Source organism: Sander vitreus, chromosome 13, assembly GCF_031162955.1.
Source record: "Sander vitreus isolate 19-12246 chromosome 13, sanVit1, whole genome shotgun sequence".
Lineage (NCBI taxonomy): Eukaryota > Metazoa > Chordata > Actinopteri > Perciformes > Percidae > Sander > Sander vitreus.
Window position 1 is genome coordinate 15,214,187 of NC_135867.1, and position 27,490 is coordinate 15,241,676.

Genomic DNA, 27,490 nt, shown 5'->3' on the forward strand with positions numbered 1-27,490 from the left:
GCCCGTCCATCGGTCTCTCCCTCCTTGTGCCTGATGGCGTGTCTCGCTGTGAGAAGTCAAGAGAGCCCAAATGCCCATGAACCTACTGTGGTCTTCCTGTATGTGATTAACTGCCTTTCTTGACACATTCTCTGAATGACACAAAATGATTGCTGCAGCTCGCGGGCCGAAGTGGCCGCTCCGTGACCAGTATGAACGGATAGATTGGATGACATAGGCGCTGAAATAAAAATAGCTGCGCTACGCAGCTATGCGCAACGCTTACGTGCCCGGTGTGTTTTCACTGTAAGTTACCACAGTAATAGGGCTCCATATACCCAATTCTTTTTCTCAGTTGTTTTCTCTTTGTCAGTAAGTGTACGGAGTGCTCATACAGTCCGAATATGTACCATTACCTATTAAATGCTTTATGCAGATAATTACTTACCTCTGTACCAACTCTAGTGTAGTGGATGCTGACTCTTGATATTCAAGATTGAACGCATTAAAGGAGCCAAAGAAGACGACAAAAGCACTGGCGAAGTCATTAAGTTGGTTAGCTTCAAAGAGGACCTTCCCCTCAATGCTGACCATCCAATGGGTGGAAGACATCAAACTTCTTCCTTAAAAAACCAACAAACATCTCATCTCAATTGCAGTTTGTCACAGAATACCAAACATACATTGCTAATAAAACATCCTCCTCTTCTTCAAACTATTTCTCGTACCTAGCATGATCACCCTTGGTGTGGTGGGCAATGTCACCTCCTGCTCAATGGAAATCTTGGTCGATGTTGGCTGCAAACCAAAAAAGAAAAAGCATCTCACATATTGGAAGTAATTTCTGTTTAAATAAAATAAAATTTTATAAAATAAAATGTTGAACTGATAGTGAGGCTGTAAGAACTTAAAAAAGAAAGTGCTATTACATCTGTCAAGATGGAGATTTGGTCGTCTTGCTCTTGAAATTCATTGCCTGGTGGCTCAGCAAGTGATGAGGGACCATGTGCTCCTGTGGGCCACGGGGCCAGACCTTCATGTCCAGCTTTCTTCTTCCTCCTGTCTCTCTCAGTTGTCTTTCACAGTTTTCCGGTCACTGGTTGTTGTTCTACATATGAAATGATGAAAATTTATATTTTTAAGTGCATGCATGGGGTTATAAAACACAATTACAACAAGATAAAAAACTCTTATATTGTTAGAATAACACAGAATGTTATGTGATGCATTACAAGTTAATCACGTAATAGATAGCTAACAATAACACTATTTTGTCAAGAAAAACTTAAAGCCATTATAAAGAGTCCTTAAATCACGTGTTTAACGATCGGTCGAATTTAAGGTTAAGCAGCGAGGGAACTAAATACATTTTACTTTTCTTTTCCCCCATAAACCATGGTAGCTATACACTCAACTCCCAACACCATATTATTTGAGTTACACAATCTTTTGCTTAGGTCTCATAAACTAAAAAGGATGAATTCAATGAAATATCAAATTACAGAATGCTATAATACTACTGTAACGTTGGGCACTAATTTTTGCTGGACATCTTGATGATTTTAAGTGGCCAAACTCTGAAGCCGAGGGGGAAAAAAATGCTATCCACAAATGCTCCACATTAACGTTACTTAAAGACGTCTTCCCTGTCACCCGACATAACTTTTAGAGTGGGTGATTTTTTTAAATGTCATTTAACATTAGATGCTATTAAAACTAGATGGGAAACTGTAGAGGTAACGGTTTAATGTTAACTTTACCTTAATATAAACGCGGTACATTTTGCTTAATCATGCTAAAACAGTGACAAACCAACCCACAGACTCAACATAAGCATTAAGCGGAGGTAATGTTAGCCAAAATGCGGCAACAGCAAGCTAAAAAGCTAGTAGTTACTGACCTTAAACTTAGGGAATATGGGTTACATTTTAATTCAGACAAAGACAATGGTGGTCCGACAAGTGAAAAAGATGTCCCGAACAGCGCGTGTAAAACGAGTTGTGTTAGCTTACCGAACGTCGTCATTATAGCTAATCCTCACCATGGAGAAAATGAAACTAGTTAACAGTTTGCTTTTGCCTAGCTATGACGCAGGTCGGTAAACTAAACCTAACGTCGCTGCTTGCGAAGGCTTGTAAGCAGAGATTTTAATGTCACAGAATTAGCAAAGATTGGTCTTACCATAACGCTGCTCCAGCTCTCTTCGAGGAGTGTGTGTGACCCGGGACTCTGGTGCCCACAGACCAAACCGGTACTCCTTTCAACGCCTTTGAAGTATCTACGCGCTACTCTTTTGAAGTCGTGAGGTCAGAGTTCAAATCTGGCGGTCAAGCATTTATATCCATAATGCCTGTCTTGTTTCTCTCAATAAATGATTTACACTGCTGAAAAACATGTCACCTTTTTTAATTACCTTCACTGCGAAAAGCATAACAAATAGTGATTTTTTTATTTTTCCATTTCATTTTTATGTTTCTATAACATTAACTAACAATTTTATTTAAGTCTGTCTTATTCAACTACAGTAGCACTACTGCTGTGGTTTTACAGCAGACTATGGCAAATTCAAAATATACAGTAAATCACTGTAAATTAAATGTTATTACCCATAATGCAATGCATATTACAGTAATGAACTGGAAAAGAAAATGATGGTATTTTACTGGGCATTTTGTGGTAATTAACTGTAGAAATTACAGCTAAGTCTAACAGTGTGTGTATGGTTCTTCCACACGCTACTGAGGCTCCTGTTTGTGAAATGAATATATTGTTAAATTGCCAATATGTCTTGTTTCTACAAATTGCAATCATCCAATCCACCAAACACCAAAGGAGTCAATGGCAGAATAACCTGTTTGGCATTGGCAGAGAAGATTTGGCAAATATTTCATGGGCGAAACCCACATACTCAGCGCTGCTGCTCATCCCACAAATGCATGTTCCTTACAAATGGAGCACTATTTGAAAGGGAACTAAACAGGCTTTCCAACGGTATAAGACTTATTGCTAAAAAGCATCGTTACCACAGAGAAATAATCTACCAAACACAAATTTCGTTACTTTTTGTGCTAAGTTTAGAAGTAGGGAGTGAGAACATAATTGTTTGGGCAGGCTTTAATTTAGACCCTGCCCTTTTTTTTCTTTGTGCCCTTTTCAAACTGAACTCCAAGATGATTTTTTTAAACAGTAAATTTGAAGGGCATTTAGGATTTCCATGAAGCTCCCCAGATGTGACGGACATGACTTAGCTCTTTTCAGCAGCTTACTGTGGTCCCATTGAAGTACAGCATTTTGTCTAAGGGTTTTTTTTAATTCATCACCATGTCAAAATGTCAACAAAGAGTCATATAACTTTAACTTCTAACCTTCTAACCCTACTGAGATGCCTTTAAAATTACTGTTACCCTTTCTAAAAAAAAAAGTGGTTCTGGTTCTGAATCTTTTTTCCCCCCATCACTCTCATTTTTCTCACTATCTTTCCCTTTCTCTCTTTCATTGTAACAATATATTCTCACGAAGGACATAAAGAGAATAATGTATGTGTGAGATCTGATGCAGCCATCTGGCATAAATTAGCCAGTAATTGATAAAATTAGTGCGGCAGCAGGCGTTTAGTTTAATGGTCAATAAATCAACTGGCTGCAGAATATCCACTATACAGTATACAAAAGCAATAAAAAAACATATATCTAATTATATATCACGTAAACTTTAAAAGTTAAAAAAGAAACATTAGTCTAATGTGTGTTTTGCCTTGACTTTCAAATTTCTGTCAAAAACGATCTTTTTTGTAACCTGTCAGCCATGTGCAGTCTCATTAACATACTTATATATTATCACATTTGAGGAAGAGTACTCAAGGAGTACTCAAAATAAAATGTGTCATAACTTCTCTTTCCGATTTGATCCCTTATTTAATGTATATGAATTATATTTATTGGTTAGCACACAACAGATAATTAATGTCAATGGCAGGCTTTGCGAATTCTTGATAGTTTATTAATTAATTGAAATGGATACATATAGGCTAGGTAATATAGCTTGTTAACTATAGTTAATGTAACGGCTACATAATAACTTTTCAAATGTTTATTTGATTATTATTATTAGTTGGGTATTTTAAAATAGATGTTACCATTCATTCTAGTTTTATTTTCAGGGTAAATGATTACATTCTCTAAATCATGGCTGCTGCTTCTTACTAGCTATCCATGCCAATTATTCAGTCAATACAAAGTGAATAATAAAACATTGTTTATTTTGTATTAACTATGCAGACATGCTGAGTGCCAGTGGGATGTATGTAGCTCTATGAGACAATCTTGACATCTGCATGGCCTGCATTTGAAAATGCTTGTGAAAAGGATGATGGATTTCTCTCCATTCTGTTTGTGTCACAGATTAACTGTGAGACTCTTGATGCATTTAAATTTCAAACAAGACTGAAGTTGCCACAGTATACCCATTTTATGAAACTGTTTGCAAACTGCATTTCATGGTGCTTTACAGATACATGTATTTGGTTAATAGGCTATTTCCTCAATGCATTTGAGTGTTCATATGCTGAACACTCACTGTGCTGACTGGCAGGCAGTCCCAGCTCTCCTGATCCAAATCAGCTCAGCAGAGGCAGTCCAGAAGGTGTCTCAGTTGCCTGACTGGAAGGATTAAAGACAGCATCAAACAGTAATCTGAGATCTGTTCATTACAGCTCCTCTGATAAAATGGAAATATGGATGTGAGTTATGCAAGTTGAACAGAGGGAGAGAGCTCCTGAAGGTAAATGGTGCAGACATAATGAGAATAGTTACTAAAGATCAATGAAATAAGAAACAGTAATATATTTCTCAACCACTGTAGTTAAATTATAGATTACATGACACTCTGAACAGTTTATCATAATATGACTTGGCCATCAAAACAGTTTAGTGCATATAGTGAAATAATCCATCCTGGTAATGACAAAAGCTATGAATTACTCACTTCCCATTGAACTTTCTGTAATACTTCCCACAAATCATTAGCTTCATAATCAGAATATGTTTCATGTTACCTCATTTTACCTCCAGTGAAGCATTCTAATGCTTTGGTCTTAATCAAAAGTTTAGGCCTCTAACCTTTTTAACACATTTCATCATATATAACGTATCACCTTGTTTTTATTATCATGAATTAAAGTCAGTCATTTATTTCATATTGTAAATAAAGATGACACTTTAACCTTCGTACTGCTGCCAAAAGACACTGACTTGTTCAGATAATTCTAGAGGCTTGTACACGTGGGTCTGGTTTCAAGTGAATTTAACAACGGTGACCACTAAATTACATCTCTCACTTTGTCTTTCAATCTAGCTCAATCTTCTGCCTCTCTTGCCATTTGATTAAAGTTGTCCTTTGGTGTGTGGCTTCATAAAACATAAATTATTAACAGAGTAATGCAAACTTCATGCACACATGAATTATGTTCCATGCATCACATTTTGTCTTTCCTGAATGGAACCAGAAATAAGTGACAGATTAGGATCCAGATTGGTTACTAACCAACTATGTTACTTTTGTACATACCCCAATTCCAATAAAATTGGGACGTTGTGTAAAACAGAATACATGAAATGTGTACCAACATTACAGTGTACAATATGTACCATGTGTAATTCCATTGTCTTCCTATGATAATACTGAACGCATATGCCAAAAGAATAAAGACTTGTCTTTTTACACAGAAATTAATATGGATGATAAACAGGATTTAAGTGTTACAGTAGCAATGTTCCACTTCCATCCACCTCCTTCAGGTGGTTCATCAGCAGTGAGTTCAAATCCACTCGCTGTATCTGTGTAATCCATATGTATCCATATTGTACTCAGACTCGCGTTAATGGTTGACTTTTGTTGAGTCAAATTTCACTGGTTCACAGCCATTTTCAGAGTATTTGCTAATGGTTGATGAGCGCAAAGAAAAGGTCTGATGTGCAGGTGTTTGTGGTCCACTGTAAATGGGCTTGTTGGACAATGTATCTATGCTGATTATTATAATAGGCCATATTCCTGATGTTGGGTTGATTGCAAAGTGTTGATCTGTCATATTCATATATCATACACATATTCCTGGTCATGTATTAATATCATATGTTGATTGGTTCCAGAATAATCTGCCATACTTTCTGATTGCCATATGGTAGTAGGACTGTGTGTAGAACTTGTATGTATTTGTGTCTTGTATGTGTTTATACTTGCTGCACACCTAATCGCCCTTCGGGGACACAAATAAAGTTGAAATTGACTGTAATTTCACTGAGTAACCTGATGGCCATGTGATGATGTTCCAGCTCAGTAATCACACTGACTCGGTTTTTCTCACTAGTTTGCTCTGGCATAAAAGAGGTGGGTCCACCTATAATGAAGTTTGGCAAATGAGGTGTGCTTCATTGCTTCATTCCTATCAGAAAAGACTTGGGGCTTTAAGTTTGGTTGACTGGCTTAAAGAGGAGGATGGACAAGCTGCTTAACTGGTTAGCCAGAGAAGAAATTGATCTGACTGTCAACGGATTCAGAAAGGAGGTCAGGCCAGCTGTCTGATTAGGGCCAGCAATGCACTGCCTGGGCAGAGTCCGTACCTGGCCACACTAAATCACAAGTGAACACCAGCTATTATCCAAAACCACATAACAAAGAACAATCAATCTGATGAGCACACACTTTAAAGTCCAACGACCAAATAAAAATACTGAAAATCCCAGTTTATTTCCCTCAGATGTTCATCCTTTCTCTCCTGTTCAATAGATACATGTATGTTGCTTATTAATTAGTGGCACAAAGAGCTGTGTTTATAAGTGTCCTCATATGACATGTAAACTTGGTTTACCCTGCAAATAATCAGTGTTTTCCTGAATAGACTCATCCCTTTACACCCTATGTTTCACTTTGCCTTAATCAGATTGCCACTTCCTGTAAAAATAATGTATCCACTTAGTCACTGGGGACAAACTATATGCTGTGCGTGTTACTCTTGCCATGATAATAAATCAAAGGATGCTTTTGCTATACTTTGCAAACTCTTATTATTGTATTTTATAATTGGAAAGTACAACAAGAAAGTCACACAAATGCAATTTTGTCCTACTCCATTCAACCGCCATACAAGAGCTTGTTGCCATCACTCTACGTGCATCCCTTCCAAAAAACAAGGTTGTTTTTTTTTCTGCTGGTTTTTGAATGGCACAAAAGTAAAAATGTATTACAGTGATTCCAAACCAGGAGTAGTTCATTACACCCCATGGGGACATGGGCGCAGTTGCCATACGTAAAAGGATCAATTAATTAACTATACTAAACAAAAACAAAAAATGGAAATTGGGATTGGATTTTAAAAATATATCTACATATTTGTGTATAAACAGCTGAATATGTTTATTCATTAATGTTGTGTTAGAGTTTAGTAATTGGACAATAATCAGAATGCTGCCAAGATGTAACACATTAACACCATGTACCTGTAGGTAAACCTAGTACCTACGGGTACCAATAAAGTAACCTGAACCTGTGTTGCAATTGAGAGTGCATTAAACCTACAATAGTTAGCATCCAAGCAGAAAAGCTAAAATAGTAAGTTAAGGTATAGTACATAGTAGTAATAGTTAGCTAACAGTATGGATTAACAGTTTAAATATAGTTTCCTAAACGTATTTCCTAAGCACAACACAGACAAGTCTTCCATTACATCTAGAAGTGGAGCCTTTTCCATGTGTTTGAACAAAAACCTTAACAGCAATGATTAAATAAGGCTGGACTCAGACTTGGAGTTAGATTAACAGGTGACCCAGCTGTGAAGTGTGGCAGCTAGCCTTTTCACAAATTAATTCACTTACAATAGATTTGTTACAGGGGAGAATGGGGAAAAAAGCCCAAACCTTTAAAAATGAAATGAAATGGGAGGATAATTATTTGTGGTGAATAGACTCTTTCAGCAAGCCACTTCTTCTGTAAGGTTAGCACAAGCAACTTTTGTTATTTCCTCTGTGTATAGAAAATTATACCACCTTTGATCCTGTTCTTCATGCAGATGTGTGTTCGTGCATTAGTATGATTGAGTGTGTGTGTAAACAAGATGTAAATATAGATTCTGCTCCCCTAGTTCAATTAAACAACTCAAACAATAAACGTGCGTTAACAAACATCAGACAACAGACGTCAGACTTGCTATAAGTATGCCATTGGCTATAGACAGCTAAAGGCATTTGATGAATTATTAAGTTTTTTTTTAGTCTGGATGTTTTTTGGGTTTTGTTTTAGTAATATAATTCAGTTACCTTGATCTTGGGTTTATGTCAATGATATTGATTGCAGCTTAGAGTTGGAGATAGACAATTTTTTAATTCAAGCCTATTGCCAAACTGTATATAGCCTATATATTCATAATCGACATCCCTCTAGAATTCCATTTACAACAATTACTTTATATAAATTAGGTTCACCGCATATACATTATCTAACTTGATATCTTACTTACATCAGCAGTAAAACAAAGACACCACATGTCTGACTGCCATAGATGGTGACTCTCTGGATGTTCTACTACATATAGAAACAGCAGCACTTCATTCATACATTCAAAAGTGTTGGAGCAATATCCAAAGTAAGTATAAGAATGGTAATAAATTAATTTATGTCAAAGAAGGATGTGATCATGTAGGGAAGAAAAATGCCTCCAGTGGGTAATTGCAGGTGGTCCACAGGGAGTGTTTTCAGTGTGGAGTGGAGAAGAGCATCTCAAATAGACATTCAAAGCATCAAGACCAGTATGTGCACGGGGGTAAAGAAAAACTGTGTATGAAAAGAGAAAAACAATGTATAATTGATGCCAGTGCCCTCCTGTTAAAACAAACAGAAGTTTCATTTCAGACCACTCATCATCAAGAAATGAAAAAGTGAGCAGTTTGATCTTTCTCTAGTAGCAGCGTAGACAGAAAATTGAAAATATTCACAGTTCTGATTGCTTCTACACTTTCAACACTTTGCAGGAAATTTGAGTTGTCCCATTTTCCAAAATAAAGGCCTATATAAAATCAGCAAATCAATTTATTAAACTATAATAATGACCAAATTTGTTAGCAGGGTCAGACTGTTGTCTGTGTAATTTATTGTACTGCGTGTACTGGTTGGAATAAGACAGTAGATAGACTTAATGGTGGTCTTGACTATGATATAATACCTAATAGACATAATTGATTGTGCTTATAGAACAGTCAGAAAAACAACTTGGCCAGGGTTCATTAATAATTTCTCAATTTACTTTGCTTCCCCAGTGCAACATAGAACAAGATAGATGTTCCACTTTTTCATTTGAATAGTTGTTCAGGAGCAGTTTTAGGCCATCCAAAAGTCCCCCTTTCACAGCTTCTCCAAATTCCATCCCCTCACCCTTACTTTCTGTCTCGCTACATCTAGAGTTCGCTACGTCCTGCAGTGGCAGTTGGACATCGGCATTGGACATAAATTGTGAGGTGCAGAAACGTCCATTATGGATGTCATTCCAAAAGATATTGTGTCATGACTGCTGCTATTCCACCCTCTTCACTTTCATCCTCTTCCTCCAGCTATAGTAGGTATGGATATTTACATGCATACTATGCAGTGGCACTGAGAGCTCAATGCCCTGCAAAATAAGAAAACACATGTAAATATACAAAACAAAAGCCCATTAAGGAAATGTCTTAATCAAGTAGACAACATATGCGCAGCATTTAGAAAAAAAACTGCAAAGTGAGAAAACGCAGTGCGGGTCGATGATTACGATGTATTGCAACAATTTCCTGTTTCACAGCGTTACATGGAAATTTGACATGGAAATTTGATACCTTGTCAAGTCCACACTTTATGGTGGAAACTGAAAAGCTTCGCAATTTAGCTTTGCCAAGGTATTTAGATTGTACTGACCCATTTTGAAGTCAATCAGGTTAATTCTGTAGGAAGAGTTTGTTAAGGTACAACATGTGGAAATGGTAAAAACCGTAAAAAAAAATGTTTACAATTCAAAATGGCTGACTTCCAGTTGCCACGCCCAATCCCAATGACCACTGAAAGCATTTCTAAAGAGGGACATCCTTCTTCATTAGCCACATTTCCAATATAAGTTTTAGTTGTTTTGTCGAAATTTTTTGTGTTTTACAAGCATATTAAATACAAATGTACATGTTTGCAGCTTTTTTAGATGTGGTAACAGATTCTGTGTGACTATTTTACTACCATATCTCCCTCAACTTCATTGGTAAGTTCATTGGTAGTAGGCTACAAGTCTGCTGAGCTGTATTACTGTCATTCTTTGTTTGACAATACAAGTCTTGCCTGTTCATTGTTAACTTATCCTTCACTTGGGTGGAAATCATTATTATGCTCTCGTCTCTTACAAAGAACATGTAAAGCAGAACATATTGTTTTAATCTGTGTGTGTGTGTGTGTGTGTGTGTGTGCGTGTGTGTGTTGTTTCTGTCGTTGAAGAATGCTGGGAAGTGTTTATCCTGTATCTGTGGGTGGAGAAGGGACTCCTCCTGGGGTTGACATATACAGTTTTTTATTTATTTTTTTATTTTTAAGAAATTCAAATCCTGTAAGAACCAGAACTTCCCCAGGTCATACTTTATCAACAGCTTTGCCAGCTCTAGCTAACATTAACTCGTTAACGCATTAATTTTGAAAAGTTTATATTATATATATATATATATATATATATATATACCTGCTGTCAAACGATTAAAATATTTAATCACGATTAATCGCATTAATGTCATAGTTAACTCGCAATTAATCGCACATTTTTATCTATTCTAAATGTCCCTTGATTTCTTTTTGTCCCATTATTTTTTATGGAATATAATATCAACATGGAAAAGTGGATTGGCTTGCTTTGTACAAATGTTTTTTTTTAATTGAAAACAACATTGAACAACAAAATTGAACTGTAGTGTTCAATTTCACACTGAAAAAAGATTTTTACCACTACACCCCTGGTTACAACACTAAAGCCGCCTACACATGGTAGGCGGCAAAACCACTTTGCACTGGCCGTTCCATTGATTTCCTAAGGGGAGGGCGGTGCCTCCCAACTATGCGCTGCTCTACCCCTGGCGTCGCGCACCGCTCGGATTTGCCGCTTTGCGCTGTGCTCAAAGTTCAAATTATTTCAACTTTGACCTAGTTGCTGCTGACCTTTCGAGAGTGCAACCATTGAGATAACAGCATGTTGTTACCTAGCAACGGGAAATAGCTTCCTTGCCACCCTTGATGACAAATATCTGCGATGTGCTTTGCTTTCTGCGCTTTGCTCTGCGCCCTACCTAGCGGTGTGCAGAGAGCAAATCACTTATCATGTGAAGGTGGCTTAAGGCATAGATTTATACCATCAGCATGGTTCGTTTTTTCCCCTAAATAGCCTGTAGTATACCCTTTCATGTAACATCAAAAGTGAGGCAAAATGCAATATCAGAGGTGGTTTCAGAATCTATAGACATACAACCAAAACAAATTACAAAGACTTCATGGTAAGTCCCACATGCCACATATTCACGTGTTCAACTGTTTCTATATTGTTTATTTTTTGGCATTCCATTGTTATAAATAACTGTGCATGTTGATTTTGGAAAAAATGTTTTCTAACATTATTCGATCAAAGGTAAAAACATCAACAGGTTGTTAATGGAGATTTATTCCACATTTAGAAATTAAAGGTGAAGAATAAGTAGAAGGGACAGCGTTATTCATTTAGGTGTGCATTTCCTGGGGCCTGGCTGCTTTACATTGCAAAACTCATTCCTGAGCTGGTGTGGAAATATATAAACAAAAGATTAATAGAAGTTTTCTAATACCCCCTGTAAAGATTAACATTACATTTTTGCTTTTAAATTCACTGAAGCCTCAGTTCTTGCCCTTAAGGACAAACAGCAATTTCACAGGTGCTTTTAGCATGGTAGCCAGTTTATGTTTGCAAATTGATTTCATACAGCTGTAAAAACAGCTTTGATCTATGAAAATGTTCTCACTTTGTGATTTTATCCTATAAAAATGTACCACTAAGCACGTATTCTTAAAAAAAGAGAAATTAATTGGTGTTCTAGAAGAGATTCATTCAAGGACATAAGTACAATATTTTGAGAACACTACATGCAGGGTATTGAAAGCAAATTTAAAAAGGCACTCAACTCAGGTGTTTTTTTCAAATATTCTGGCTGATTAGACCTCTATTCAGGCTGATATTAGACAGTGACTGCATATACAAGAAACATTTTTTTTATTTTATTTATTTTTTTATTAGCCCCACAAACTCTAAAATACAAGCTTCTGAGGAGTAGTATTTCTCCTTGCAGTGGTCAGAACCTCAAATTGCCTCAGAAACTCATGCACAGCTGTCACATACTGGCAGCAGGCATTATACCTTAATCCCAGATTAACCTTTGAAGCAAGGTTACTCAGTGATTAATCTTAGAAATGGTACACAATTTGGTATGCATCCATCAGTATTTAACTGGGACGTTCAGTTTCGTAACTGCACAATGTGCCATGTGAAATGACAGGATGGATTGTATTAGACAAAAAATTGGATTCATTAATTATACGTCAATGTATCTGCTCCAGTGTCTCACTTCACCTTTTTTTTTAATCTTACTTTGCTTTCTTGTCTGGATTTGTTTCTGATAACCACACTTTGTGAGACATAACTACCTTTTATTTTACAAAACACTGTGACTTGAGCATTCTTAGGCTGATGCAGACTGTGTGATACTCATACGTTTGCTTTTAGACCACCAGGTTGTGAGATCTCAACTCCCTCTAACATTGCACTGGATGAAATAATTGTAAAATATGTAAACTGCTCATATGACCAGACCTACTTTGGCCAAAAGACACAGAGCCTCATCTGCACTGTGTTCACTCACAATGACTGTCAATGGTCTCAAGCGCCTCTATTTCTTCTAAAGGTGTTTCTCTTCCCTTAAATTATCTGATCATGCAGCTTCTGACATAACGATCAGTCTGTTGTTTATTTGAGACAACCTGCTGCTGAAAATGTAAAATGTAATACTTCCTCAGGCTCAAAAGCCACAGCTTTTTTATTTTTGTTGTGTACAAGTTGAAAATGTTTTGGACCATGGTTATACAAAGCCAGTTTAATCAAAATCTTTTTTGTTTGGAGAACATGGATCAAAAGAGGTAAGGGTAAATTTAGTACAGACAGTAAATTAACCTCTTCCTATGCGGCCCTCCCAATACATGAATAATCCTGTTGTTCTCTGCACACTGAAAATCTGGAAACAGTTTAGAAATCATTATGGATTGAAATCACCTTCTGTTCTCACTCCCATATGCAACAACCATCTGTTCTTACGCTCAAGCGTAGACAAAACATTTGCACAGTGGAAGAGGATGGGCCTGGTCTCTTTTAGTGACCTTTACGTAGATGAGACCTTTGGAAACATTGCTGACCTTGCCACGAAATTTGGAATTTCAAAAATAGGTCTATTCCGATATTTCCAGTTGTGCAGTTTCACCTAAACACAATTTACTTCATTTCCTACAATACCTGAAAAAACTTTGTTAGAAAATATCATGTCCTCCTCAGTATCACAAAACAGTGTCTCTTCAATCCATGGTCTTCTTTCATCTCAACTCTCTCCTCTTTTAGGGCTTAAGGATGCTTGGGAAAATGAGCTAGGTCTCACACTGGATGAGGTCTGGCGGAGAGAAGCTTTACTTAGAATTAACACTACTTGTATTTGTGCACGTACAGTAGTATACTATACTAGGACCAGACTGATAAAAACGATTCCCTGATACAGATGAATTCTGCATCAGTTGCTCTCAATCTCTAGCAGACCACACACACACTTTTTTCTCCTGCCCTAAGCTACACTCTTTTTGGACATCCGTTTTTCACACCCTCTCTATAGTCTTTAATATCTCTATATCACCATGCCCCTTGATTAGTATATTTGGTGTGTCTTCTATTATGGGAAGATTTACTAGCTACCAAGCTGATGTTATTGCATTTGCTGCTCTGATAGCCAAGCATCAAATACTACTACAGTGGAAGAGCCCCAAGCCGCCTAGCACAAATTCCTGGTTAAAAGCAGTAATGTCATTTTTACAACTAGAAAAGATCAAACATACTGTCAGAGGATCCCTGAAGACATTTCATGAGACCTGGGACCCCTTCCTTTCTTATACAAACCATCTATCCTCAACCATTGGTTGACCCCTCCCCCCTTTTTTTTCCTCTTTCTTTACTCTTTATTTATTTACTTATTTATTGTATTTTACTATATGTGTACTTACTTATTTTTTAATTACCTATTCAATTTAATGTTCCTCTACCTGTCAGTACAATCCTGTGCATCACAATGAATAGGACACTGGGACGGGCCGAGAGGGAGGGGGGAGGGGGATGGGTGGGTAAGTTAGTTCTGGATGGAAGATACATGTTTAGTATCTGGTTAAAGGGGAAGACTAAGAGGGAGATGGTGGGGCGGAACAGGTGGGAATTTATGTGCACTATTTAAAAACAAGAAAAATGTCAAACCTGCTACCCTTGGACATCCCCGATACAGCCTTTAATGTTTTTTGAGGTTTGATCAATAAACATATATTTGAAAAAAAACCAAAAAAACTATTCATCACAAACTTGTGCCAGCTGCATTAGGTTGTCAGCCTGTCAGTGATGACTATCTCTGGCTGGCTGGCTCAGCGAGCAAATGTCGATTACAAAACTGCCGATCCTACTCCCTTGCTATTAATTTGGCATTGTTGTTGTCAATAGGCCTACAGCAGATTGCTTGCCTATTTCTCATTGAACACTAACGTTTTCTTGCCATATTATATCAGTGAATCAATTATGTGTGGGGTGATTCTGAAATGTCATTGTTTAACATAATTAACATACTTAACATGCTATTTATTTAGCAGGAATTAAGGACTAACAGTAATTAGTTCACAAAATCAGTCAGATTGTTCTGCTTTGGTCCTTGTAGAGAGAGTGGAAAGGAAGGACAGGTGGAAGATTGGACAGGAAGACGAGTGAAATAGATACGAGCAGAAAGGGCAGTGAGAAGAGAGTGAGAAACTAAGGGAGAGAAGAGTGAAGGGACAAAAGAAAAGGAATACAAGTGAACAGAGGAGGACAAGAAAAAGTTAAAAGTGCATACAGTAAGGAAAACTAGAAAGACAAGACCCAATAATGTCTTTCTCCAAGAAAAGAAAATGTCAGGTTAATGACAATATATTGAAAGAATTTCCATTTATACGGCCAGGTCATGATGAGGCAATAGCTTTCTGTACACTCTGCAATTCCTCTTTTACCGTGGGTAGTGGAGGAAGAACGTCTGTGGTAGAACACAGAACAGACAAAAAAGCATAAAGCTGCCATTATTGCCCGTGCAGGGATACCTACATTAACAACAAAAATATAAAGAAAAAAACTATTCCACCTGTGTGTGCATGGTTAGAATTCTGAAGTGCAAAATAGTTCAGGCTACAGCATATTTCCATCCATAGATAAGAATAATCAAGTCTAACCTCTGAATTTATTTTCAAAGTGCACCAGATTGATGCATTTAAATGTTAAAATAGACAAACATTTCTTACAGGGGAGCATGCCTATGGACCCTCCTAGGGGGGCTTGTGCCCCAGTGCAGCTCTAGGTCTAGTGATGTCGCTGGGGCAGTGTCCCCGTTTTTAATTTTACAAAGATAAAAACATTACCTGTTTTGGAGGTATTTACGCTTCTGAACTGAAAATGTCCCCGGATTTTGTCTCAGAAATCTGGTCACCTTATATTATAGTGGCATCGTTGTGAACCTACAGTATTGTCTTTCTGTTCCTTTAAGGGCTTGTCCTACTTCTATCTTTGCTGTTTTGGTGAACTTGGTAATTTAGATTAATTAAATTGTTTGTTGGATACTGAGTGAAAAGCTTTAGCAAAAATGCTAAATACTATATTTATACACAAATACAATTAAGTTTCTTGTTAGGTGGTGACCTCTCATGTCTGTAGTAATTATCGCAAGACAAGAGCAAACAAGGAAGTAAAGTGACAAAGTATATAAGCGTTAAATTCCGCGTGAGCACGTAGGTTTGGGTGGCAGAAGGGTCAAACAAACTGAATACTTTTACTCATGAACCGGAGTTCGTGTTTAAGTTTTATGGACCTTAGTCCTTGACGTCATATTTCCTCATTTTAGTAGTTTTACGTGTTAGTCTAAAGTATTATTGTTGCCTAAACTTAACTAGTTCCGTTTCACAACATTAACTACGTGTTTAAGACTGCGTCCTTTACTAAATAGAGCGGTCACATGATTGCGGTCACATGATCAAACCACCACTGTGAGGTGTCTAAGTAACAAAGACAATTTCCAATAATTAAGAAATTATAAACAAATTCATACCATACAGTGTACAGACACATAAAATACACTTTATACATACATGCTTTGTCACCACAGTAGCTATGTGACCGCTTCATAAAGGTCTGATAATATGATAAATCATGATCCTGCAGCAGCAGTTGTATTTAGATGTTTATCAGGGAATGACTAAGGGAAACTAGATTTTTCAGAGAGAATAGAAAGAGAAAGAGGGCTACAGAAAAGCCGTCACATAAAAGGGGGAGAGCATATGTAACTTAATTAAAAGTGACTTGAAAATGTCACTCTGTTAAGACAAGTCTGTAATTAAGAACCCTGATTAAATTCTGGCCATCTCCTGAAGACTGCATGGTGCATTTAAAACATGCCAGTTTAACTGTGGAATCTAATTAGAATGAATGACTTGCGGATCAAGTCCAACTTAGTCTGCCATGCGGCATTCACAATAATGGAAATAGAGGATGAGGAGATTGGGCGGATCAAGTGAAGTGGGATAGAGAAGGGTCTTTGAACAAGTAAAAGAGATGCGTGTGTTGGACCATATCAAAGCCCTGTGGTTCATGTCTTTGTCTGGCTCACTTGTATTTCACCCACTACAATTTGGTATAATATTCTTTTACTGTTAACTCGCTTAACACTTATGCAATTCAGTCTAAAATTAAGGCTGTGAACAAGTGTGAGAGTGACAGTGTGCTCACCCTACTGATCTAAGGTTGCTATCACTTACTGTGACACTGAACATCAACTAACTTCTGCTATTGCGCAGAGGCTCCGGTATTTACAGTGGGGCAAAAAAGTATTTAGTCAGCCACCAATTGTGCAAGTTCTCCCACTTAAAAAGATGAGAGAGGCCTGTTATTTTCATCATAGGTACACTTCAACTATGAGAGACAAAATTAGAAAACAAAATCCAAACAAGCAAGATTTCTGGCTCTCACAGACCTGTAACTTCTTCTTTAACAGGCTCCTCTGTCCTCCACTCATTACCTGTATTAATGGCACCTGTTTGAACTTGTTATCAGTATAAAAGTCACCTGTCCACAACCTCAAACAGTCACACTCCAAACCTCACTATGGCCAATATTTGCCCCACTGTATAACGATAGTTACGTATTGTAACTCCAGATTCTGTGAGTATAGGCACAGCCCTCTAAGAGCTATTGCTACTGGGTTTATCCCTTCGCGCATGCGCAGTCGTAAAGATTTTCTTTTGCGCCCTGTGCCCCGCACGGGCCTCTCTTATGTCCACAGATACTGTATATTACAGTGGCGCGACCAGAGATCAAGCATCTGCCAACATCAGCATTTTTCTTAAGCCAATGTTGGTGAAGCAGGTGGCCCAAATCTTAGAGGGCTGTGCCTATACTCATAGAATCTGGAGTTACAATACGTAACTATCGTTCTATTTCGTATAGGCTTCGCCCTCTAAGAGCAATTGCTATTGGGTTAAGGGCGAAGCTGACATAGTCAACGCCACCTGCGACACAAGGTCCACAAGCAGAACATAGACTAATTCAACTTCCTATTTCCACTGAACAAGGTTTAATGAATCAAAACACATTATTTTGATGAGAAAAACCCTGTCATCATCATGAGTAGGCCTACTGATCGTGAGGCCAATGTCATGTGGATTGTGAAAATGTTTTATGGTGACAAAAATTAACATCACAATTAATAGCTGCAAAAAAAACAGCATTCCTCCAAGCCACTCAAGTGCAGAAGGATGGAGACAGCAGCAAATCCAAACCTGACAGCGCATCATCTGCCATAAAGTGCGGATAAAACTGTGTGAGTCATGGGGGACTCAGACACACCGTGCAGATGAAAATGAATGAACGGGCACGGGGAAGCCCAGGAGGCTGCTGCGCAAACCTCGGCCACTGTGAGGGGGCTGCGGACAGTGGCAGCGCTCTCGCGGAGTGCGCCCGAATGCTCTGAGGGGGGGGTTCTCTGAAGTTAACGAACAGCTGCTGTGTTCGTCTGATGTCTGTCGTGCGTAAAACATACTGGAATAACGTGCGCACCGGGCAGGTCGGTGAGACCGCGTCGTTGTTATGAGGTGGAGGGAAAACTCCCTCACCCGAAGGGTTGTTAAAACGTTGGTGTGACAATGGATTTCGCTGTAAGGTGGCCGCGCTCCCGTCCCCTCTAATGGAGAGGAGCGTGCATAAATCACACACCCTCTTAGCCAACGTCGAGGCGAAGGAGGAGCGCTGTTTTAGTGACAGCATCCTGAGAGGGGCTTGTGCCAGAGGCACGAAAAGGAGGGGTTCCCCAGAGCTCGGAGCACCAGGGCTAAAACCCATTCAGGTGTGAGAGAGCGCACAGCAGGTTTCTATCGTCCGACCCCTTCCAAAAACGTTTTACCAGGAGGTGCGCAAAAACTGACCTCTCTTGCCGTAGCCCTCGTGGCAGGACGAAATGGCCGCTACGTAGGCTTTAACTGTAGACGGAGTAAAATCGTTATCCACCAACGTTTGGATGTAGTTAACACTAAGGGCAGAGGACACGACGTGGGCTCTGCACCCTTCTCCGTGCACCAGCACTGGAAAAGTAGTCCAATGCCCTGCGTAACACGCCGTAGTAGAGGAGGCTTTTGCGCCCTGAATAGTGCGCACCACGGCAGGGGGCAAGCCTAGTCTCTGCAAGCGTTCCCGCTCAGCGGCCAGCCCCACCGCCGCTGGCTTATCACCAGGGGGTGAAATATCGCGCCGTTCAGCTGTGACAGAGCGTCCTCATGCCACAGTAGTTGTCAGGGGACTCTAGCAGCTGAAGCAGAGTTGGGAACCAGGGTGTGCTCTTGCGCTCCGGTGCCACTAGAATGACTGACAGATTCTCCTCCTGGATGCATTCCAGGAGGAGAGATCAGAGGGACCGAGGGGGAAAAATGTATAGAAGGGCTCTGGGCCAGGGTTGGTGAGAGAAGGCGCCGACGCCGAGGGGTGGATTGTCCCGTGTGCTCGAGGAAAACCACAGCACTCTCGTGAGGCGAACAGATCCACCTCCGCTTTCCCAAACCTGCTCCACAGCAACAATAGTGGGATTCAATTTCCACTCATTGTGAGAGGGCCCTCCCCTCGACATTAGGTCTGCCACCTGGTTCAAAAACCCTGGGGATGTAAACCGCTTTGAGGGACAGATGACTGGGCCCACAGCAGGAGGCTTCTGGCTATCTCCAATAGCCAGGCTGAGCGAACGCCGCCTTGACGGTTTATGAACGCTGCTGCTGTAATGTTGTCTGTCCGCACGACGACATGTCTCCCCGCTTCCGCTGGGGTGAAGTGTTTCAATACCTTCAGCACCGTGGACAGCTCCAGGCAGTTTATGTGGGGGAGAGGGGGAAGTGGCCATTCTCCTCCCACCACCTGTGATTCGCACATTCCTCCCCAGCCGGTAAGGGACGCGTCTGTGTACACTGTCACGTATGATGTCACTTTGCCCAGGGGAACCCCGGTTGACAGGGTCTGGGGGTTTCCCCAATATGAGAAGGTGGAATGGTCAGCATCCGCCACTTGTGGCGTTTAGGGTCGAGGTGCTGAAAATGGAACCACCTCTGGATTTTCCTCATGTGGAGGAGACCCAGGGGGACTACCATGTGACTCAGACATCATGCCCAGAAGACGCATCACAGACAGCGCTGATACGGTCGCGTGAGGCGTGATACGTGACAACAGAGAGTTTAGTGCGTCCAGCCTTGGCGCTGATAGTTTGGCTCTCATAGTGGTTATCTGTCAGGGGACCAACGATCTCTTTTGCCAGTTTATGGCAAAGCTCAGTGTCTGTAGGTGCTGCACAACTCCATCCACCGTGTAGAGCGCAGCCCTCTCCTGGGAGAGGAAGGAGCCATAATGATTAAATTGTCCAAATAAAAAGGGACTTTGATTCCTTTTCTGCATAACAGCTGTAACGCTGTCTCCATGCATTTGGAGAATGTGGAAAATATGCGTCTCTCAGATCCACGGAAGAGAGCCATACATGGTGCCGCACACATTCCAACACGTGTCTGACCATCAGCATGTGGGATGGGCACTTCATAATGTTCATAATTGAATTGAGACAGGTCGAGAAGGGTTTCATTCCGCCCGTCTTTCCCAGTGTGAGAAGTAATGGGAACAGAAACCTTCATTCTCTTCTCCTGAGGGGACGCAGGAAAAAAAGCATCCTTTGCCTGCAGCTCTGACATCAGAGCAGCTATCTCCCCTGAGATGACACGGCTGTTTCCAACACACCGTTGAAAAGGAGGAGGATGCTGGTAAACTTAGGCGTATAGCCTTTTGTGATAAGCTTGACAGCCATGCATTCCTGGGTGGCAAGCTTGCCCACACTGCGCCCCGCTCTGAGAGCGGCGGCGCGCACATCCGTGTGTTGTCTGTTGCCATAGCGCCGCTATGCTGTGTATTAAGAGAACGCATGGCGGGACAGTCATTGAGTCAGAGGTCTCCCCGTCCCGCTAGACAGTCGGGGGAGGAATGACTGTGTAGCACGCACATACTGAGTGGGCGCTCAGCACTTGTTTACACAGTGTGGGAGTGACCGGGCTCCGCCTACGGCACCACATGTGTGCAAGGCGCCAGAGCCCTTATCTGAACTCGAGATAGCATGATAGCTTTCACCACGCCGGTAAGAGCCGGGGAAAAGCTGGCGAGTTGGGGCGTACAGCCGCGTGTTGATTGTTGCCATAGCAGCTGAGCCTTCAGGCGCTAGAGCTTGACCGATTGAGCGGCACGTACCAGTGTTGCCAACTTAGCGTCTTTGTCGCTAGATTTAGCGACTTTTCAGACCCCCTTAGTGACTTTTTTTCAAAAAAGCGACTAGCGACAAATCTGCCGACTTTCTGTAGAAAAGTCGCCAGTATTGTCCAGCGAGCACGCGAGGTATTGTAGCCGCCAAAACAGTCTTCTGTTCTGTGACTGAGGAGCAGCGGAGCAGCCTCTCTGCTGGTACACTGGTATGTGCGGTCAGTGAAGCAGGCATGGACCTGGTTTCGGGGAGAGGGCGGTGTGGGCTTCCGTCGGCTGAAAAAGGGGGAAGTCGGAAGCGGGATGCAGGCCAGGCTCTGCTGCCGTGGCAGGACCGCCGTCCATTTTCCGTGTTAGGGGAATGTTACTCGGCATTCGCACAGGTCAAGAACATGAACCTAGCAGTGGGCAGGGAGCCCTTCCACCCGCTGCGGAGGAGAGAAAGAGGAGAAAGCCACTGGTGTGGTACTCCTCTCCTGGGACAGAGACAGTCGCCGTAACGGGACTCGTAGTCCTCCGCCGTTACGAGCTTCAGTCCTCTCCATGGGGAGGAGGGAGAGCCGGCGAGGGAACTGTCTTCGGGGGATCGAGTCAGCGGACTCGTACCTGCCAAAGAGGTCCCCTTCCCGGCCGTCTGGGTGCCGCCGCAGGCGGTAATCTTACCTTACTCGACTGTCCACTCTGCCGCCATCATCTGCTGTAAAACAAGGTCATATTTTTCCTTGTATTTATGTATGGTTTGCAAAAATGGGAACTGCTGGGTCCGTGAGATGAAAGAAGCAAAGTGTATGCGCGGTGTGCACACTCTCACACTCATTACGGCCAAGCATGCGCCCTTAAAATAGTATCTGAATAACGCGCCACTGATTTTAGACTAGGTTTTTCCTGGTCTGTGGCGGAACTGTGTCCTGAAACTGCAAAATGGCACTAGGGAACGTTTGCGCCAGAACACGCCTCCTCTTTTTGCTGAACTAGCCTAATTTACCGATGTGAGTCTGTTGAGGGAAACGTCCGCTGTGCGTTGGGTGCAAAATAGGAATGATACATGCGTCGGTGTACAAAGTCAATTGCGCTGGGTGCAAGATAGGGCCCAGTTAGTCTACAACCCTGTCTACAACACACAAACAACGTTTCTAAAAGTCTTCACCCTGCCCAGAGTTTTCCAAAAGCTCAATTGTCAGTGACCTAAAATGCCGTTTGTGCGGACGAAAGGCCAAAATGCATAAAAACAGCTATATTTTTTAAAATACCTGTGTACTTGTGGAGTAAGCCTCAGTAATATCCATAAATTAGTCCACCTCCTCAAGTGTCAAACTTCATTAGTCTTCCAGTATTTATGCTCCAAAGAAGACCATGAACATAAATTAAAGTAATACAGTGTGTGTTTTCACATAAAAGTGACAGAGGCAGAAGCAGAGTCAGACAAGGTGAGGGTATTATTATTAAATCTTAATTATATGAGAAGTGAAGTACACGGAGTTGAAAAGGGTTTTCAAGAACTAACTTGAGCAGCGACAATAACAGTCGTAGAGGAACTACAGTGAAAAACAGAGCTGAGAGAAGCAGATCAACAAAACTTATTCTGTTGCAGGCAGTTAGCCAAGTACTTAATTGAGGGGGACAGCTAGATCATGCCCTTGTGGAATAGCAGCACTGACTGCATTTGGGACTGCAGTGCAACAGCAAGCTCCTGCCACAGTAAGACTTGTCACATGATGCTTCCAGGGACTACAAAACCAGAACACAACTGCACAGTACAGAGTCTCAGCAGAGGTTGGAAGTTGGTAATGTAAATTTGGCTCCTTGTGGAACCACATGAGGCTACATAGTCCATTGTGTTGTGCTAAATGCAGATGAGTTTTCAAAGTTAGACTAAATATACTGTAAATATATTGAGGAATCGACCCTGTCTCCTGGAAATTATGTTTATTGTATGTGTACCTTATTTGCTTTGCCTAGACTGTATTGCTAGGATTATGTTCCGTAGAAATGTTTTTTTGAGTGAAGAAAATGCCACATTTTTGTACCATTATTTAATATTTAGCCAAAGCGACATTCTTTCCCTAATCTCAATCAAGTGCTTAGCATGGCTAAACATTAAAAAAAAACATGAATCATGCTTTAGTTGTTATGAGCAGATATTGTAGAAAAACAAACTAAATCTGTTATCACAGAGAATATTGCTGATGCATTTACATTTAAATTAATTAAAACTGTTTCCCAATTATGTTGGTAAAAATGCATCATGTTTTTGTGATAAAAAGAAAAAAGGTGACAGTGTTGTAAGAAATATATTTAGAATTTTGTCCTATCATGAGCAGTACTCACTGAATATCTGTTGTGTCTGTTTTGGTTATTTATCACTTTTTCCGCTTTAAAGACATGATACACAGTTTTAGTGGTTGCTTATTAGCTTGTTTGCGAGCTATACAGCAATACATGACAAAACACTCCCATTGTTCGGTTATCATTTGCCATTTTATATTTTGTTCCACAAATAGGTTCTTTTAAGCAATGTCTTTTTTGGTAAGGACAGTCTCAGTCAATTGAATTGCTTACCTTTTTCATTTGTTGAAGGTTGTTATGTAAGCAGATAACATCCTTTTGCTTCGACCATCATCTTGTTCTGTGATTGATAAGAAGCAAGAGGGCAGATGATTAGGGAGTGAAAGCAACACTGAAACATTTACATCATCCTAAACAATGCAATAACAGGTCTGATGCCATTTCAATCAGGAGAGACTTGGTTGCAGATATGCAAAGATTTATTGTACATATGCATAATATGAAATGTACAGAGTTTCTGGAGATTAGACTCCATCGTTATAAAATAATTATTAAAGGGGTAGAGAAACAAGACATATCCTGCCGATGGAGTCTAGACACTGGTGGCGGCGGCGAAGGAGCCCGAAGACCAGACCAAAGGAGTCGACGGAGCGTTCTGCTGGAGGAAGACCCAGGGTGCTACGGGAGATGGTGACTGGAGGTGGAAAGGGAGGAGGAGGGTTGCACGCTTTGCGTGAAATGACAGCTGACAGCAGCAGAGAGAGAAACAGATTTAAAGCAGGGATGTAATGCTGTAATTGGATCGTGAATTTCGTGGCCAATTCTGGTTGGTTTACTGAAAAGTGAACGCCTCTAAACAGCTGAATAGTTTTAGGATGAGAGAGCGGTGATTGAAGTTATAAATAGTCTTCCTGAAAGAATTTGCGCTGAGCTCCATAAGTGATTTTAAATCACTCTCTTAGTAGTTTTAAGTATTTTTTGTGTTGCTGATGAAACTACACTCTCTTCCTGATTGTACGCTGCACTGGCATAGAGCCTACACTTCAAATAGAGCTGCCAGCTGACCAGCTGGGAGTCAGGATGCACACACCATGACCATGCCATTTCTCTGTATGTGGATACTGGAACTGCTGTTGCTGATGTACTTTACAAGCTAACTAACTGGCTGTTTGTCTGTGCAAGAACAGTTGTAGTTGCATAAGCAGGCTTGATGTGGGTAGAGGAATCAGGCACAGATACGACTTTGAAAAACAGAGATGCCTAATATATAATCGTCTTTGATGTCCCATTTGTTCTCTGACAGCTTTTGAAAGATGAAAATATGTGATATTGTGTAGGTCTGTATCCAGAATGTTACGTAACTGTCAAATCATCATGTTCTATTGTGTTTATGTTTATTGGTGTGCACCATTCCAAATATCCTTAAAGGAACACGCCAACTTATTGGGACTTTAGCTTATTCACCGTAACCCCCAGAGTTAGATAAGTCCATACACCCTTATCATCTCTGTGCGCATTGTAGCTCTTTCCGACGGCTCCACCAGTAACTTAGCCTAGCACGGATCCTGAAGGTAATTGGTTCCAACTAGCCTACTGCTCCCAATAAGCAGTACATACGCCATACGCCAACATTTTCCTATTTACATGTTGTGATTTGTATAGTCACAGCGTGTACAAATAACAAGGTCACATGAGACACAGCCATCTAACCGTATATAAACTGGGAACTATATTCTCAGAAAAGCGAAGCATTTCTACTCTGTCCGGTGCTTCTCAGGTGCAAGCATATCACTCTGCCCTCTCCTCCTCTGCAGATGGCAATGTTGCTCTTTCAGTCCCCTGACTTTCCCTCTAGTGCCACCCACAGGTTGACATTTTCAGTCCAGAAAGTGTCTAAACAGCTATTGTAAGGATTGCCATGGATGTTTAGTACAAACTTCCATGTCCTGCTCAGGATTAATTGTATTATCTTTGGGGATTCCCTGACTGTTAATCTAGCCCTATCATCAGGTCAAAATTGTAGTTTGTCTAATACTTTGGTTTATAACCAAATACCTGCACTACCAACTATTCCCATCAGCCTCAGATGTCCTTTGTGTTTAAGGCTAATCAGAAAATGTTATTATGCTAACCAGCTAAACTAAGAACGTGAACATGGAAAACAAACATCTGCATGTTAGCATTCTGATTGTAAGCATTTTAGCTGAGCCTTATGAAACAAGACAACTCATTTAGACTTCACTTACACATGCTTATGATACATTTCTGCCTTTAAATCTAATTATTTAAATCTATTTTCTTCTTGTGAGAGTTTTCTCTATAGTTTTCCCTAAAGGTTCAGTTAGAACCGGCCAGTTTTGCTATTTGAAAAAAAAAAAAATTCTCTGAATAAATTCTTCAAGCATTAACCTAAATGCATGTATGTGTATGTTATCTTCAGTGAGATATGACTTGCACCTCACCCCAAAATGCATAACTAAACAAATACATGTTTCTAGTTTTAGATCATTGGAAAACATTTCTCAACTTCTAGTTGACAGTAACAAGGATAGTTATGGTATTCATCTACAGTATTACATACTGGTGATGATGCATAATACTGTAACCTGCGCAAAAAATCATTTTTATATTTTTATTACTTTTTAGCCACGTCTTAACATTAAAACCGACATGTTAACATTTAATATTAAACTAAATGAAATCTGTGAGCATGAGGGGACGTAAATCGCTGCTCTTAGAGCTGCTAAGTGGTTGTGAGGAAAGATATTACAAGAGTGCACCCGTCAGTCAGAGGGAGCTGGAGTGGAGATAATCATGATGACTAATAGAAAGGGGTGGTTGAAGAAGTGAAAGTGAAATTAGCCACAAAGGTAATGAGTCATGTCTCAATGTGACTCTGTTACGCCGAGCCAGCACAGAAGCACATTATGTCACTCCAAACAACAAACAAGGTATGAGTGGTCTTTGTGTTCATTATAATTAACCTCCATTACTGTCAGAACGTGAAACACTGACTCTATGCTTTTCTGACACTGAATCAACATACAATCCATTGTGTATATTTGATGGATGTGAGTGGAATATGCAGTTTTCTACAGCATTGGAAAACAAAAGTTTGGAGGAAATGGTGGCATTCTGCTGAACCTATCAGTAATTAAGGTAAGGTAACTGTTTTGTGTCCCAGTACTGCAACCCAAAGGTAGAGAATTTCATTTATTTTTCATTTTCTCTAAAATGGCCCAATTGTTTAGTTTTTGTCTTGGTTTCATCTTATCTACCTTCATTTAAGTAACAGTTGAAACTAATATTAGTATTTGAGGATATCTGTGAGTGTTTTGGGGGTATGTATTGTAGGTAATCCCCTTTTTTGAAGCAGCATTTTGAAGCAATTTGATTTAATTATTTATATGTAAACACTACAAAATGTTTACTTCGGTAAAATGTAACATGACACAGCTGAGACTGGATGAGGTCCTTAATGTGACCAAAACTTACATTAACACTGTTTTCTGTGTTTACAGCACACAATGTTGAGATTGTACCTCAGAAATGGCTTAAGAGAAGAATTCTGTCACAGAGTACGGTTTTCTGCACAAAGGACAAATTTCCTCAGTGTTATTACAGAAAAGTTGTCTTTGTTATGTTGTGGGTAAGAAAAATTCCACTCTCCTTGCCACAGTTTTTACAGTACTTTAGACACGCTGCTGCTAATGCCATTACTGCCACTAGACACCAACTGGGGCACATCAAGAGACAAACATAAATAGTACACAGGGTGAGCCAACACAGTCGTACAAATACCGCCTCTATGATTCACTGAATTGGATAGGTCGGACTGGAAGGAGAAAGCTGGAGGGGAGTCGTTTACTTGTCCCCTGCCCCAAAAAACACATGAAAGTACACATACAAAAGCACACAGACGTGCAGTGTACACAAACATTTCTGAGCTAGATTAGATTGCATTTCTATGTCACCATTCCAGTCAAATGATGGGCATAAATGCATCCTCCTCTGCTAAGCTTGATCCACAGTGCACTCTCTCAGGATCCCTAGACAAGTCAATATCTTAAACCTTCT

At 40.3% G+C, this 27,490-nt stretch overlaps 1 long non-coding RNA gene across 1 annotated transcript; it reads right to left on the reverse strand.

Annotated features, from left to right (window-relative positions):
• Positions 1 to 433: 433 nt before the first annotated feature.
• On the reverse strand, positions 434 to 2,222 carry LOC144527333 (uncharacterized). The gene is made up of 4 exons (XR_013502814.1): positions 2,161 to 2,222; positions 909 to 1,087; positions 708 to 777; positions 434 to 602 (listed from the first exon to the last, which is right to left on the reverse strand). It is a non-coding gene; the product is annotated as an uncharacterized LOC144527333 (long non-coding RNA).
• Positions 2,223 to 27,490: the final 25,268 nt, after the last annotated feature.